General features: G+C 43.5%; 1 long non-coding RNA gene across 1 annotated transcript in view; it reads left to right on the forward strand.

Annotated features, from left to right (window-relative positions):
• Positions 1–13,015, forward strand: part of LOC109519658 (uncharacterized) — a 35,107-nt gene extending 22,092 nt beyond the window's left edge. Inside the window, exons 4-6 of the long non-coding RNA XR_002168999.1 lie at positions 8,841–8,932; positions 10,787–10,909; positions 12,095–13,015. This is a non-coding gene — a long non-coding RNA (uncharacterized LOC109519658). The remainder of the gene's footprint in view (positions 1–8,840; positions 8,933–10,786; positions 10,910–12,094) is intronic.
• The last annotated feature ends 926 nt before the right edge of the window (positions 13,016–13,941 follow it).

Consider the following 13,941-nt stretch of genomic DNA (forward strand, 5'->3'; position numbering starts at 1 on the left):
ACACGAAAGCGCGACGCCGATGATATGTTTGCGACCCATTCAAATGGATAAGGGCTCGTATTGGGGTGGGGGGTGGAAGGGGGAGGGGGGGTGCTGCTATCAGTGTGCCGTGCCTCCAAACAAAGACGAGTGAAACATGAGAAGCGGTACACTGCCATCTGGTGAGTGGAAAGCAAGGGGCTGCACACACTTCAAAGTCTCTCATTAAAAAGCCAAATTCTTGTTGGAGACCCGAAACCGTATTCATTGAAACGCCGACCCCTCCTTGTCACCTGAACTTAAAACTGCACCCCAGACTTTCACGTGCTACTTGGATACCGCAACCATTGTTTAAAACCCAACCCTGTTTGGAAACCAGAACAGATTCTTGAAACATCAGCTCCTGACTTGAAACCCGAGCACTTTGTTGAGGTACTGCTTTGATACCGTAACTATTGCTTGAAACCCAACCCTACCCTTTTTTAAATTCGTGTTGGAAGTCAATGTTAGGGTTTCAAAGGAGTGTTTCAGGACAGGGTTAAGGTCTCAATTAAGGATTAGAATTTTAAATGACATTTTGAAGGTAGAGGTTGAGTTAAAATTGAGTTAAAATTACATTTGTCGAACATGAATTCAGCATCACAACCCACCTGTTGTTATTCATCTCAGGGGGTGGCCATTTTGCTTTGCAACGACACATACTGACAACTAAAAATGACATCACAGTGCAGGGCTCAGCATGATTACCAGAGGATACCACACACAATAATCTGTCACAAATTCAGATTTTTATTTATTTTTTCATTTATTTAAATCTGTGTATCAGGCCTAACCCTGACTTTCTAAATCAAGCTTTGCCAGTTCTGGGAAACGTGCACATGCGCGAAGAAGGAACCTGTATAAAACACTTCCCATTGAACTGGAATTTAGAATATTCTGGATATTAATCTCCATGAAACTCTAACAACATTTTTATGAGTTCAAACTCTCCAAAAAGCACGTCACGGCCTTGGATGATTCATCTCATCTCAGCACATCCCCGAGTGGGTGCCATTCTTAAGGCGGCGGTGACATTTCAGTATGAGCTTGATTGTGTCACGCAGACGATACACATTAGTCATGGCGATGAGAGCTTTATACCAATGAAGTGGTGATGTCAAAAGAGGATGAAAGCCCGATATGTTTACGATACACATCAAAGCTACGTTGTTCCAGACTTTTGAGGGGAAAAAAAATTGAACCGTGAGCATAAACGCATCCATTTTGTGGACCGTATCACCACTTGCTAGATGGATTTAAAGCTTGGTCAGTCGCTCTGCGGTGGGCCTTTTCACAGTCGTGCATTTGCGCTATGCTGGAAAGGTCAGATGCCATTTCCGCTATGTTGCGAGCTACAGGGACACCATCTGACTGAAAAAAAAAAAAAAAAACGTATTGTCAAATGTGCATTAGCCAAGTACTTTTTGAGGTCATAATGGGATCTTTTTAAAGACAAGATTGCGCCTCCAGCATGACGTCAACGTCAACTCGCTTTTGAGTTTGTGACTTGACTTGAGCACATTTTTCATATTGTCACTTTGAGCTTACAAGCAGACCAAAAATGGACATTTTGGTCTGCTTGACTGGTTACTTCAGGGATCGACCGGTCGGTAGCCCATAAACTGGTTCCAAGTTAATCGCGGGAGAATAGAGGAAAATGGGGTTGAAAAAATACATTTGTGTATCGGTGTGACTGTTATTAATATTCTATATTTTTGTGTTAGTGTGCACTGCCCCCCCAAGCATCCTATCAGTTTAATTTTCCCTCCAATAAGCATAAAAAAAAAATCAAATTAAAAAAAGCAGGTCACCTGACCTACGGTGGCGCTTGACCTCCATCACCAGAAGTTGTTAGCGCTCAGCAATTGCACCTTGCGATCGGAGCTATTGCGATATATCTTTTTATTTATTTATTTATTTATTTTAATTATCATCATTCAGTTTGTTTCATCTGCTATTCACCGATTGCACTGGCAAAGAGTGGCAATCTGAAGGGTTCGGAAAAGCATTTTAAAACGGTACGCGTGAGCTAAAGATAGTCGATGTTCATGCATTTAACACGCTGCAAAATTGTAAGCTGTGATTTCCTTTTCATAAACTCACACACTCTTGTATCGACTTTATTTTTCTGTTTCGTTCATGTTTGGGGGCGTGTGTGTGTGTGTGTGTGTGTGTGTGTGTGTGTGTATACGCGCGTGTGCGGTAACGGGTCGATCTCGGGAGGTTGGTTGATTGAAAAGTCGATAAGTCAAAAAATGTTGGGCAGCCCTGCTCTAAAGGATGCATGGCAGGGAAAAAACATTTAATCGTGAAGGCTCATTGTGTATTTGTAGCCAACTTAGTCATTTTGATAGTAATATAGCTAACATAGATCCATACAGCAATGTGTTGTCTTCACTGTAAGGCTTACATAAGACTTTTAATTTTTTGCGGCTTCAGACATATTTCTTTTTTGTTTTTTGGTCCAATATGGCTCTTTCAAAATTTTGGGCTGCCAACCCCTGGTAAAGGGGAATAGGACATTGTTAATTCTTTCATTCCACACGTTCATGTTTGGGGGCGTGTGTGTGTGTGTGTGTGTGTGTGTGTGTGTGTGTATACACGTGCAGTAATGGTCGATTACGGAAGGTTGGTTGGCTTGACCGATAGATCTTTGGTCAAAAAAATGTTGGGCCCCCATGGGTTTCTTATTTGAGCATGAAAGACATGCAGAATTGCCTTTTCAAGGACCTCAACAAACCCGAAAAACTCATCCTTTTATATATTTTATCGCTCCCAAACATGTAGTGTCCCCCTCACTGTAAAGTGAGAAAAATACATTCCAATGAGCAACAATTGGAAGCAGCTCTAAGCAATTTTTATTTATTTATTTTTTTTGCCAATGCCATCTCATACAAGTGACTCACGGGATCCAAATTTTCATGTGTGTTTGAGGTCATCCAACTGGAGCGATTCCACTCCCCCTCACGAGTGGCCAACAAACAAAATCATTCAAATTTTGCACACACGTCAGCTTGAATGGCAGCGTACAAAGCTGAGGTGACTGGAGTGCAACCCCGCTCCGCCTGCTAAATCAACCCAACATGTTAATTTCACACGATCCAATCACGGGGGGGATGATTGATGCGCGAGTTGACGCGCTTCCCTGGGCCTCCTAAGTCCGACCTTGCCGACGGTGTGTTGGCATATCGGGCTGCTAAACATTTGAGGAGGTACCAAGTCATACATAAGTCTCAAGTCTTAACCTTCAAGTTTCTATCAACTCCCAAGATGATGTGGCACGTGCTAATTTTTGGGGGGGTTTCAGTGAGATTTCTTCCACAGGTGTTGTCACATGACTCTTTTGCACCAATCCTAAATAAACACTGGCGACGTTTCACCATTCAAATGGAGTCATGCAGTCACATGACAGCAGACGAAAGAGCTATATTTTGGTAGCTAGCGCTTGTTTGCCAGTTTTGGCAGACCGCTTTGCTCCACGCTGGGCATTCCATCTTTTCGAGGGTGAGGTCTTGAAGATACGCCTGGCGGGATATCAATTTGCTGGCAGAAAGTCGGCCTAAAGGATACGCCTGCTTGATCCACATCTAAATATTGCCGCAGGTAGCCTGAGATTTTACAGGAGATGATCTCGGCGCGCAGGCAAACAGATTCCGAGCTCCACGGATATGTGCATGGATGGCAGATGCGGTTCATCCGTAAATATGACAACAGCGGGCATCGAACCCCCCTTGAATCATTGTGGAAATCAATTCCTGAGCCCTGCGGGCACATTAAAGTCGTCAGTGGTTATCACCGGGTCATTCTGGATTTATTAACGATATCCGCTTACATTGGCTGTTGCCAAACCAGCTAAGAGCAAGAAAAATGCCCCGGTCACACACGGATCACTGCTTCCTTTTCCGCTGAGAGATGTGTCCCAGCGAGATGTGAGTGCGCCACATTTAAAGGGAACGAGAGGAGCCGCTTTGATTGGCTGCAAATGAGTCTGTGTTCACGCCCACAACAGCGCAAACAGCCAACTTTGAAATACGCTTTCCCTCACCGTGTGAGATTAGCAACACGTCAACATCCCCGTACAGATTTATGCTGTGTGCCAGGCTGGAATTGCGTCAATCGTGCAAATAAAACTTTCAGTGGCTCGAAATAGAAGCATGGCAGAAAAAATAATTGCGTAAACAAAGGAGTGCAACTTACAATGAGAAGTGGCATGACCTCCACTTTGAATGACATTGCAGTTTTCTGTGCAATCTCTACCCAGTGAGACAATTGTGTATTGTAAAATCATGTCGTTCAAGTCCAGGTCAACTGCACTCTCATGAGTACTTAGTCCAAGTCAAGTCTTTCATAAGTTTCAGCCAAACAAGTCTGAAACACGGTGACATAAGTTCAAGTCATGTGACTCAACGCTAATGCCCGCCATCAATGCCTCGTTATCAGCCTCTGCCACGGCAGCGGATGACGACGACGACGACGGCTGACTTATGCGAGAGGCGAGGGGCTATCTGCTGGCATAGCGGGAGACAGGTAACATTTAACACCATCCAGACGCCCCCACCCCCAAACCCCACACGCTTTCTCTTTATGACTGCAGAATGCGGCCACATTACGAGCCAAAGAGAAGCGATTGGATCACAAATTAAAACCCTTTCAACCCAAGCAGATGGCACTGGGGGTGGGGGGGGGTTAGGGGGGGTTGATAGGGATGCTGGGAAAATGAAGAACACAAGAGAGCATTGTTGCACTGGCGTGCTGGTGTCAAGCCAACGACAGCTACACGGTAGCGAGACAAGGTCACGAAAGAAAGATAGAGGCCGCCGATATGCTCGCACGCACACTCGGGTTTGATGGCTCTTCACTTTGTGAGCCTCCGTTTTGTTATCTGTGATTATTGCAGCAGCTTGGTCATTACAGTCTGCTGAAAAAAAAAAAAGTCTTTTGAATTTCCTCATTTGAAAATTCACATTGACTGCGCATAATTCAAATGTGTTATTCTAATACCGTATTTTCCGCACTAAAAGGCGCCCCAAAAAGTCTTCCGTTTTCTTCAAAGCTCACAGCTCGCCTTAAAATCCGATGCGCCTTGTGTATGTTCGTTACGGGAATATTTCGACCCCAAAATGGCTCCTCGCTCGAGACATGCTGACGACGCAGAGATCAAACTTAAGGCGATCGGTTACGCAGTTGAATACGGAAATAGAGCAGCGGCAAGAGAGTTCAACGTTAACGAGTCAATGTTATAACTTGCTGTTGGTTAAGTGAACTGTGTCGCTGCTTTATTAAATACGTTTTACTGACATCTGATCGTTCTGTTGGTGTTTCCTTACGCGTAGCTCCATCTAGTGGATGCATTGTAGATTGCGTCTTATAACACAGTGCGCCCAATGTATGAAAAAAAAGAGGCCATTCATTGAAGTTGCACCTCATAATCCAGTGCGCCTTTTAGTGTGGAAAATACGGTATATATTTTTTACTTATCGGAAAGGGAAAATATACATCAGTTTACCACAATTTGTTACATCCGTCTATCTGTACTCGTAATTAAGTACAGAGCGTGAGTACTTTGGACACCGCCATTGATTGAGGGACTCAATTATGAAGTTGGTGGCGGCAACGTGATGGATTGAAGCGTTCCCGATGAATTGTAACAAGCACACAAATACGATGAACAAAAGGGTTCGACGTACATAAAGTCATTCCTCCGGGTATCGCTATTAGGGCGTGCTGAGAACACCGGTGAGATAATGAAAAGAATATTGATTGAATGATTTGCTGCAGCTGGAATACATGTACCACCACCAGCGGCGTGTCGGCTGATATCATTATTACACATCAATGCTCATCACGATTGCGCCTGAATATTAACTATAAAGAAGAAGTCATGTCACCTCCATGAATGGGCATCTGACCTCGTACACGACGCTTTTTGTGTTATATAAATACGGTTCGGAAAATGAATTTTATTTACCGTAATTGAATTTAAAAAAAATGATTTTAAAAGTCATCCATGCGTCCATGATGGTATTGATTAATTCGCAATAATGCCACCAATATGACCTCAGTGGTTTTTATTATTATGATTATTATTTTATTTTTTATTTTTTGAAGACCAGACACTACAGGGCAACTTCCGGGCTTGAGTCAGGACTTGACGGTGCTTGACTTGAAATAAGTGGTGACTTGACTGCGCCCGAGGCAAAATGACTTGCTCCATACTTGAAGCTGACGACTTGAAAATGGCACATGTGATCTGACCTCCATCTCGGCGCAGGAGTTCCTGAGACCTTTTTGCGGTTGAAATCATGACAGACATGTCGACCAATTTCATGCTACTAAGAGAAACCGGCTTGGATTGGCAAAAGATTCCTGGGGGGGTGCTATTGGATCATTATTTTAAGGTAGCAGGCAAACTGAAAAGTGTTTCAGTGGAATGCAAGCAGACTTTTGTGCATTAGCATGTGTGCGTGCCTGTAGTATGTGCGCCTGAGTGTAGAAATAAGTCAGTCTCACTTTACTTAGTGCTGTCTAATGCGTGTAACGTTATTAATATTTGATATCAAAGAGGAGATTTGATTTAATCTCTTGCACACAGGAAGTCTTTTTTTTTTTTAACTTTTACTTCAGAGGCTTTGGGAGATCTGACGCTCTTTTCCTCTGTCACCGCTGTTATAGTGTCTCTATTTTTTATTTATTTATTTTTCTAAAATCAAACGCAGAGGCAAAAGAGACATGAGGGGCGTTTCGGAAGGAAGCGTGTAGCCGCAGTGCCACCAATGTGCAAAGATCCCAAGCTAACTTTGACATGAATCATTTGTTCAAAGGGCCTTTCTACCAACTGATCCGACATATATTGTTTCCAAACTTTAATTAAAGCTGAAGGCGGTAATGAGTGGGCCTTTTTTTTTTTTTATTTTTTAAAAGACACGTTTCTAAAATTGATCAACAAACTTGCTGAGCCCACATTTAATGGCAGGCACCAAAACCAGGAAGGAACTTGTCAAAGTATGAGGGCTGTCATCTGCACAAAATGGCAACTTCTAAAGCAACCTTTTTGGCTTTCTGTTCCATTTTGGGCATGAGTTCTTGCCACTTGTTCTCGTGTCCTGTTATGATGGAAATATCCGCTCTATTTCGCATCGATGCTCGTCAGGTGTCACGAGGGAAACGACAGATTTATTATTCTATTTTTTTAGCAGTAAAATACATTCGTTGTCACCTTATGCGCTGGCAAGCAAAAACATGCACAGATTCACTTGGGGAGCGCAAAAAAAAATCAAGTGTGAAAACATTGTTGTGCTTGTAAATTGCAGCCTTTGTGAATTATTTGTTCATTTTGTTTCATGTTAATGGGAGATAAATGGTGCGCGGCATGACATCAAAAGACCCCGCTCATAAACTGCGAGATAGCTAAAGGGCGCCAAAGACGAAGTCACTGTTTTAGATGGCGGAATAGTTTCTCTTTTGCAGATATTTGAACTTGAGCGTTTGAGACGATTGCGCAGCTGGGACTAAAAACAACTTTCCAGGGCAGCTGGAGGTAAAGAGCTCACGGTGATATCCAAATCAAGTGCAACAAACTGGGTCACAGATAAAGGTGTTTGATTTCTCAATGCAGGTAGTGAGTCAAAAGATGCCAAGCTGGGCTCCGAATGATCGCGCAACCTCATTAGTGCGTTCACGGCGCCATGCCAAAATATGCCGCCTTCCGTGTGTTAAAGGGAAGTCGCCTTAAAAAAAAAAAAGCAGCCAGTAATTTCCTGTGATGTAAAAGCATCTGCTGTCATTTAATGTAACTTCATCAGTGCTATATTTTGCATTTTTGTATGGCACCGTAATTTTATGGTGAATGTTGGTAATTCATTTTGACTGTACAGTATATGACTGCAATTTGGATTACCGTGCACATTAGTGGGATGACTGTCCATTATAGAGCCAGTTGAAAATTGTTTCTCCACAGAGCATTCAGTTCTGCTATTTTTTTTTTCATTCAGACAAAGAATCATCTTTATGATCAGGAAAACAGTACATTAATGTCGTGTGTATAAATTTGGCCTTGGGGGGGTTGGGGCGGGGCGGGGGGGGGGACTGGCGGGAGGTTGGGCTGACTTCAGTGTCGTGTCCGTCCCTTGCCCAAGAACACCACAGCTGTGGGCCTGTTGGATGGTTCATTGCTACATCCGCTCAAGCTCCGTTCAGACTTGAAGTCTGACAATAAACTTTTCGTTCACTTTGGCTTGACTTTTCATATATGTTACATCCGTGTCGTGTCTTCTTGTGCTTCTTGTGCAAAGAGCACTGACTCTGACAGATCACAGAGCCATCATTTTCTATTTTCCATCCATCCTTCCATCCATTTTCCGATCCACGTATCCTCCCAAGGGTTGCGGGGGGTTGCTGGACACCACGGTGGTGAGATTCAGATTTTACAGGACAGTTTTTGGAGGGTGAAATATGGCATGACATGAATATTGGTTGTTTTTAAACTAGAAAATTGAACCACCTCATTGGCAAAAACACTTTGGGGTTAGGGGGGAATGCATGTGTGTGTGTGTATGGGTGTGTGGGGAGGAAGGAGGGGATGATGGCGGGGCCACCCTTGAATAAAACTTCAAAATTGCGTGCTCATCAGCCATTACCGTTTAACAATAGCAAAGTTAACGACACCGTCAATTTAATCTCTAACCCGCCGTTTTGTCAAGAGCCTTATTAAGCAGACTTGTGAAGGCTGTCGGTGTGATTGGGACAAATAAAGTCATTTTAAAGCACTTGGCCTCATCTTCATAAAATAAGAATTAAAACATTTTTGTTGTTGTTGTTTACAGCCATAGCTCGAGGGCAACCCCTGCAGGCGTGATGCTAAAGGAGCTGACAAGTCGTCAAATGATTCTCCAAATTCCTCCTCGCTTCTGATCTCGTAAATCAGCACCACTATTTGTGTCGACGCTGGCGGCTCTTTAATTGCAGCTGATATGTGCACACACACGTCTCGTCAGCCTTTTTTTTTTTTTGTCATACAGTCATCGCCCAGAGTCATATGTGCAAAAAAAAAATTAAAAATGAAAACATAGCCCTCAAGCATTGTGCCACACTTCACAAGCCAATTTATTTTTGTAATCATTTGTGTGTGTGTGTGTGTGTGTGTGTGTGTGTGTGTGTGTGTGTGTGTGTGTGTGTGTGTGTGTTTTCTTAACTAACATCCATCCACCCATTTTCCAAACCAAACCCTTCAATCTGGTTTAAAATTGTAACCCTGGATTGAAACCCCGAATCTGATTTGGAACGCTGACCTTAACTGATTGAAAGCATACTTTGAAACCCTAACCCTGTCTTGAAACGCTAATTTGAATCCCTACCCATGGCTGAGACCACAGCCTGCAACTCCAAACCTGATTTGAAAACTTACCTTGAACAAGAATCTACTTTGAAAGAATAACCGTTGTGTTAATCCTAATTAGAATGCCCAAATCTGTTTTGAAATCCAAACCTGAAACTGTAAATCTAGTTTCAAACCCCGACCAGTGATTGAAACCCGAAGATCTAACACTAACCTTGGCTTGACACCCAACTGAAAACCCCTAACCTTGAACCCTACACCTGGTTTGAAAGCTGAAATCTTGGCTTTGAACCCCAATTTGAAGTACCAAGCCTGACTTTAAAATTTGGGCACTATTCTCATAGACAGCACACACAAACAATTGGGTGTGCTTTGGTAGATTCCAAGTACCCACTTCACCGTGCAGACCAATTCAAGACCCCAATGTGCTTGCTTCGCCCATCTCAAAAACCAGTTGCCTTCACAGTAGTTGTGATCACTCTCACAAAAGCGCCACTTTGTGAGAGCCCCTCAGTTAAAAACCCTGGCCCCAGCCAGGCCCCCTCAGTGAAATTGGTCTAGAACCGCCACTGAAAAATGTAGACCTCCCTGTCTCAGGGCCGCAGGCCTGCAAAATGACCAACACCAGGTCTAACCTCCAGTTCACAAAAATCTAGCCCCTTAAATGCAACCTTTTTGAGGCCCTTACCTTGGTGTAAAACCTTTGCTATAAAAAAACATTTCATGAATGTATGGAGAACAGTCAAATAAAAAACAAAGTACGGTTGTCTTAGTTCGCAGTACAAACGTTGAGAAAATGTCAGTTTGTCAAAAACGAAGAAATGTGACCACGAGCAGGACTGGAAAACGCTGCATTTAGAATGTTGAGCAGCCCCCCCCCCCCCAATGCATTAATTCACTTCCTTTGTGGGAGCTCAGGTGCGCTCTGCGGTGACTTGGCTTCGGCCCTGTTTAAACGTATCCACGGGTTCTTGAATGCTCCGCTTTATGTCTCCCCGCCGCCTCATTTGGCTGCAAGGCGGCAGCTCGCTTGTTGCCCTTCGCCATAGCCGGTGTCCAATTCCATCACTGGCAGCATCAGATCGACTTTTATTTTTTTTATGGCGTTTCTCCCTTAAATCTTACGTCCCGACTGCTTCTCTCCAGATGGCTGGTGACGGCTGTAAAAGCTCGTCGCAAGGCTTTGACCCGCCCTATGCCAACCCCTCGCCACCTCACCCCCACCGCGCCAGTCCACCTGCAACCCGCTGCCTTCTTCTTGGCCTTCCGACAGGCCCGCGTTTCGCCGCTCTCCACGGCTGATGTGGGCCAGCCGATAACAGTCTCTTTTATGTGTCGCTTAGCAGCACAAAGGGAGGCGCCCCATTGATCAAATACCAGAAGCTCAACAGGCTGCTTTGCTTTTTTTTTTCTTTTTTTTTTTCTCCACGACAGCACCAGCCGAGGGAACACATGGAAGAAGGGAGTTGGGCGATTCAAGTACCAGGCTTCGACTGACACTTTGTTTCCATGCTGAAAAGAGCTGGAAAACGTTGCTGTCTGGAGCTCACAAAGCGTGTGAGTGTGTGTTTGTGTGTGTGTGCGTCAGGCGTGTCAGCAGCACGGAGGAAGATGGTATACACTTATCAGCCAGTAGGGGCCCTAAAAAATCAAGTCGGTCCCGAACCTGTCCTGAAAGCCTCGTTTTAAAATGTAACCCCTTGTTTGAAACCCCGATTGGAACTCTTGAACCTGTTTCAAAACAAGACTTTACGTTGATCTCATCGGCGGACATTTTTCATTTACATGTAAAATCGGTAATTGGTTGTAATGTCATCATTTGGCGACTGATCGAAGCCGCAAAATTAAACATTAGTCTTGTTCACTGAGGAGAGGTTCTGTGCTGCCATTAGTAATCCCAGGTATCTCAGATTTTTTTTTCCTGAATTTTTTTTAATGATTAGTTCTTTTTTTTGGGGGGGGGTGTATTGAATGTCTATCAGCGTTTTTGTTTTTTATTGTTACACACAAAGGACAAAAAAAATATTCCGCATAATTTTTTTTAAACATCAGATGTCACCACAAACCCTGGCAACAGAGCCACCTGCGAGTCAATCGATACAAAAGGTGAGAGATGCTTACCACAAGCAGAGCTGATCAAAATGGCATCAGTGATGTGACCGAAAAAAAAAGATATCCAATTAATTTATTTATTTGAAGAATATTTGGAGCTAAAACCTTTTTTTTCCCGCAATGCATATCAGTGGATCGCAGTTGGCCAACTGGACAGTGAATGAACAAGTTGTTAGAGATAGATTGGATATAGATTGGTCCATCTGATCACATTGGTGATCAGTTAGTTTTCTTTTTTTTAACTAATCAATTGATGTCACATTTCCTGATCGTGTAGAGCCTATTTAAAATCCTTTTTTGAAACTGCACCGCAAATCCCTGCTTGTCAACACATAATTGGCTTGAAACCCAAATTTGAAACCCTGACACTGGCTTGAAACCCTGATTTGAAAACCTAACCTTTGTTTGAAACCCAAACTTGAAATGCAGTTTGTCGATGGACAGGAGGCCAAAATGCACAGTCACGATGGAAATCCTCCATGCAAATACATGCTAATGGGCTCCCGCAGATTGCCGACAGAATCCTCCCCCTCCATGTTTCAGTCACCGAACTTGTATTTGATGTTCAGTCATCCTGAAGGTAACCTTCCATGTTGTCTCTCCTACTTCTCACCATTTTGGTGGCAACAGTCCCTCGCCGCCATGCCTCTGCCGCTGCGCCTCGGCTCACCCGGGCTGTCACCTGTCAATCAAACCACAGCAGCGCCCATGACCCTCCTTGTCCTTGGACTTGACGAGCAGGATGGAAGTTTTCCAGCACAGTTGATTTGTTTTCACCTGAAGCAGCAGCAGCACAAATGCTTCCCCCTCACTCATCTCTCTCTCTGTTGATGTTATGGAAAAAAAAAAGAAAAAAAGCTGGACTAAAATAACACAAGGACGTGTGTGTGCCCACATCTAGCACCGCTAATTCCCCAGTATTGGCGGTACTTCTGGGCCTTCGAGCAAGAGCCTCTTCTGGGCTCATTGGTGGACGTTCAAGGAGGCTCTTCAGCCTTTGAATGCTCCACACGGGTGCAGAGACAAAGACCGAGAGCTATGTAGAGATGCGCTTAGTGGAGACGGGGCTGTGTGAATTCGTGGAAGCCTCGCCTCATTTCTCAGCATCCTTTTGTCAACGTAACATTGTTTGTTAGCTGGAGGAAATCACACTTCGGATGTAACTCTTGTGAAAAACCTCATTCAGAAGCCTCACCCCGGCTGAACGCTCCGATTCGTAACCCAAACCGTGGTTTGAAACACCTTGACCTACAAGTTGATTTTGTTCCATGAAAACGACCGGCACTCAATTTATTCATATCAAATAAATGTTCCCAACTGAATTTAAGTGAAAAGCCATAAATCTGTTCCACCACATTATTTTATTTCACGACATGTTTTAAAATGGCACTGTTATTGCGGTTTACTGTGCGTCGTACTTAACAGACCATTACCAAACAGTAAGATGAGAAGAGAAGCATCTGTCTCCGCAGCTCAACATTGCTTTACGGAGCCTTTTTCCCCCCCCCCCCACTCCTCCCCCCACAAGTCCCAAGATAGCCCTTTTGCTGGACACAATATCCGTCCATTCATTTTCAGAACGGCATTTTCCTCAAGTGTGCAATTGCATCAAGAAAGCACAACAATGACATAAGTGACAAAACAATGACTTGGCTCTTCGCTCTTCACCCATACAAGCGCTGTACAGTATTATAAAATATAGAAACACGATAAAACAATAAATATGTTTCAGTGTTTCAGAAATCAACTGCTTTTGTAAAGTAAATTAAATGTCTCACTCCCCCCCTGACCCACACACACACTCACACACACACACACACACACACGCACACATACACACACACACAAACACTGTAGTATTCTTGTGTTGACAAGTGCCTTTATAGGGTGTGACCTGGCTTTCATGTAGCTGTGCAGCGGTACCTTTGCTTACGAACGTCTCTTCAAATGAAATTTTCAAGTTACAAAACACCTCAACGGGAAACTGCCTCTTGTTACGAAAGAAATTTCAAGATACAAAAGGTTAAAATACTTTTGTAAAGTGTCCTTGAGTGTTTTGAAAGGCGCTTATAAATGAAATGTATTATTATTATTATTATTATTATTAATATGGGCTGCTACTCGCACCTCCGAGTTTCCTGAATGCAACATACATGTAGCTGCTCTGCCATTGGCTATTACTGAGCATCATCCTGGCATCCCATTGGCTAAGAGGGACCTCCACCGTATGTGTCTATGTGTGTAGATCGATAAGATAGATACAGTGGTACCTCTACTTACTAAATTAATTGGTTCTGGAAGAAATTTCTGAACAAGAACAGTTTGTAAGTAGAGACGCGTTTTCCATGTAAATGCCCTAATCCGTTCCAAGCCTCCCCAAAATTCAGACATAAATGTTTTCTAGTTAAGAAGTTTCTTCCAGGGCACATTCATTTTGTAAATAGAGGTACCACTGTACCGAATGCTGACTCGAAATC

This window comes from Hippocampus comes, unplaced genomic scaffold (assembly GCF_001891065.2).
Source record: "Hippocampus comes isolate QL1 unplaced genomic scaffold, H_comes_QL1_v1.1 scaffold150, whole genome shotgun sequence".
NCBI classification, from domain to species: domain Eukaryota; kingdom Metazoa; phylum Chordata; class Actinopteri; order Syngnathiformes; family Syngnathidae; genus Hippocampus; species Hippocampus comes.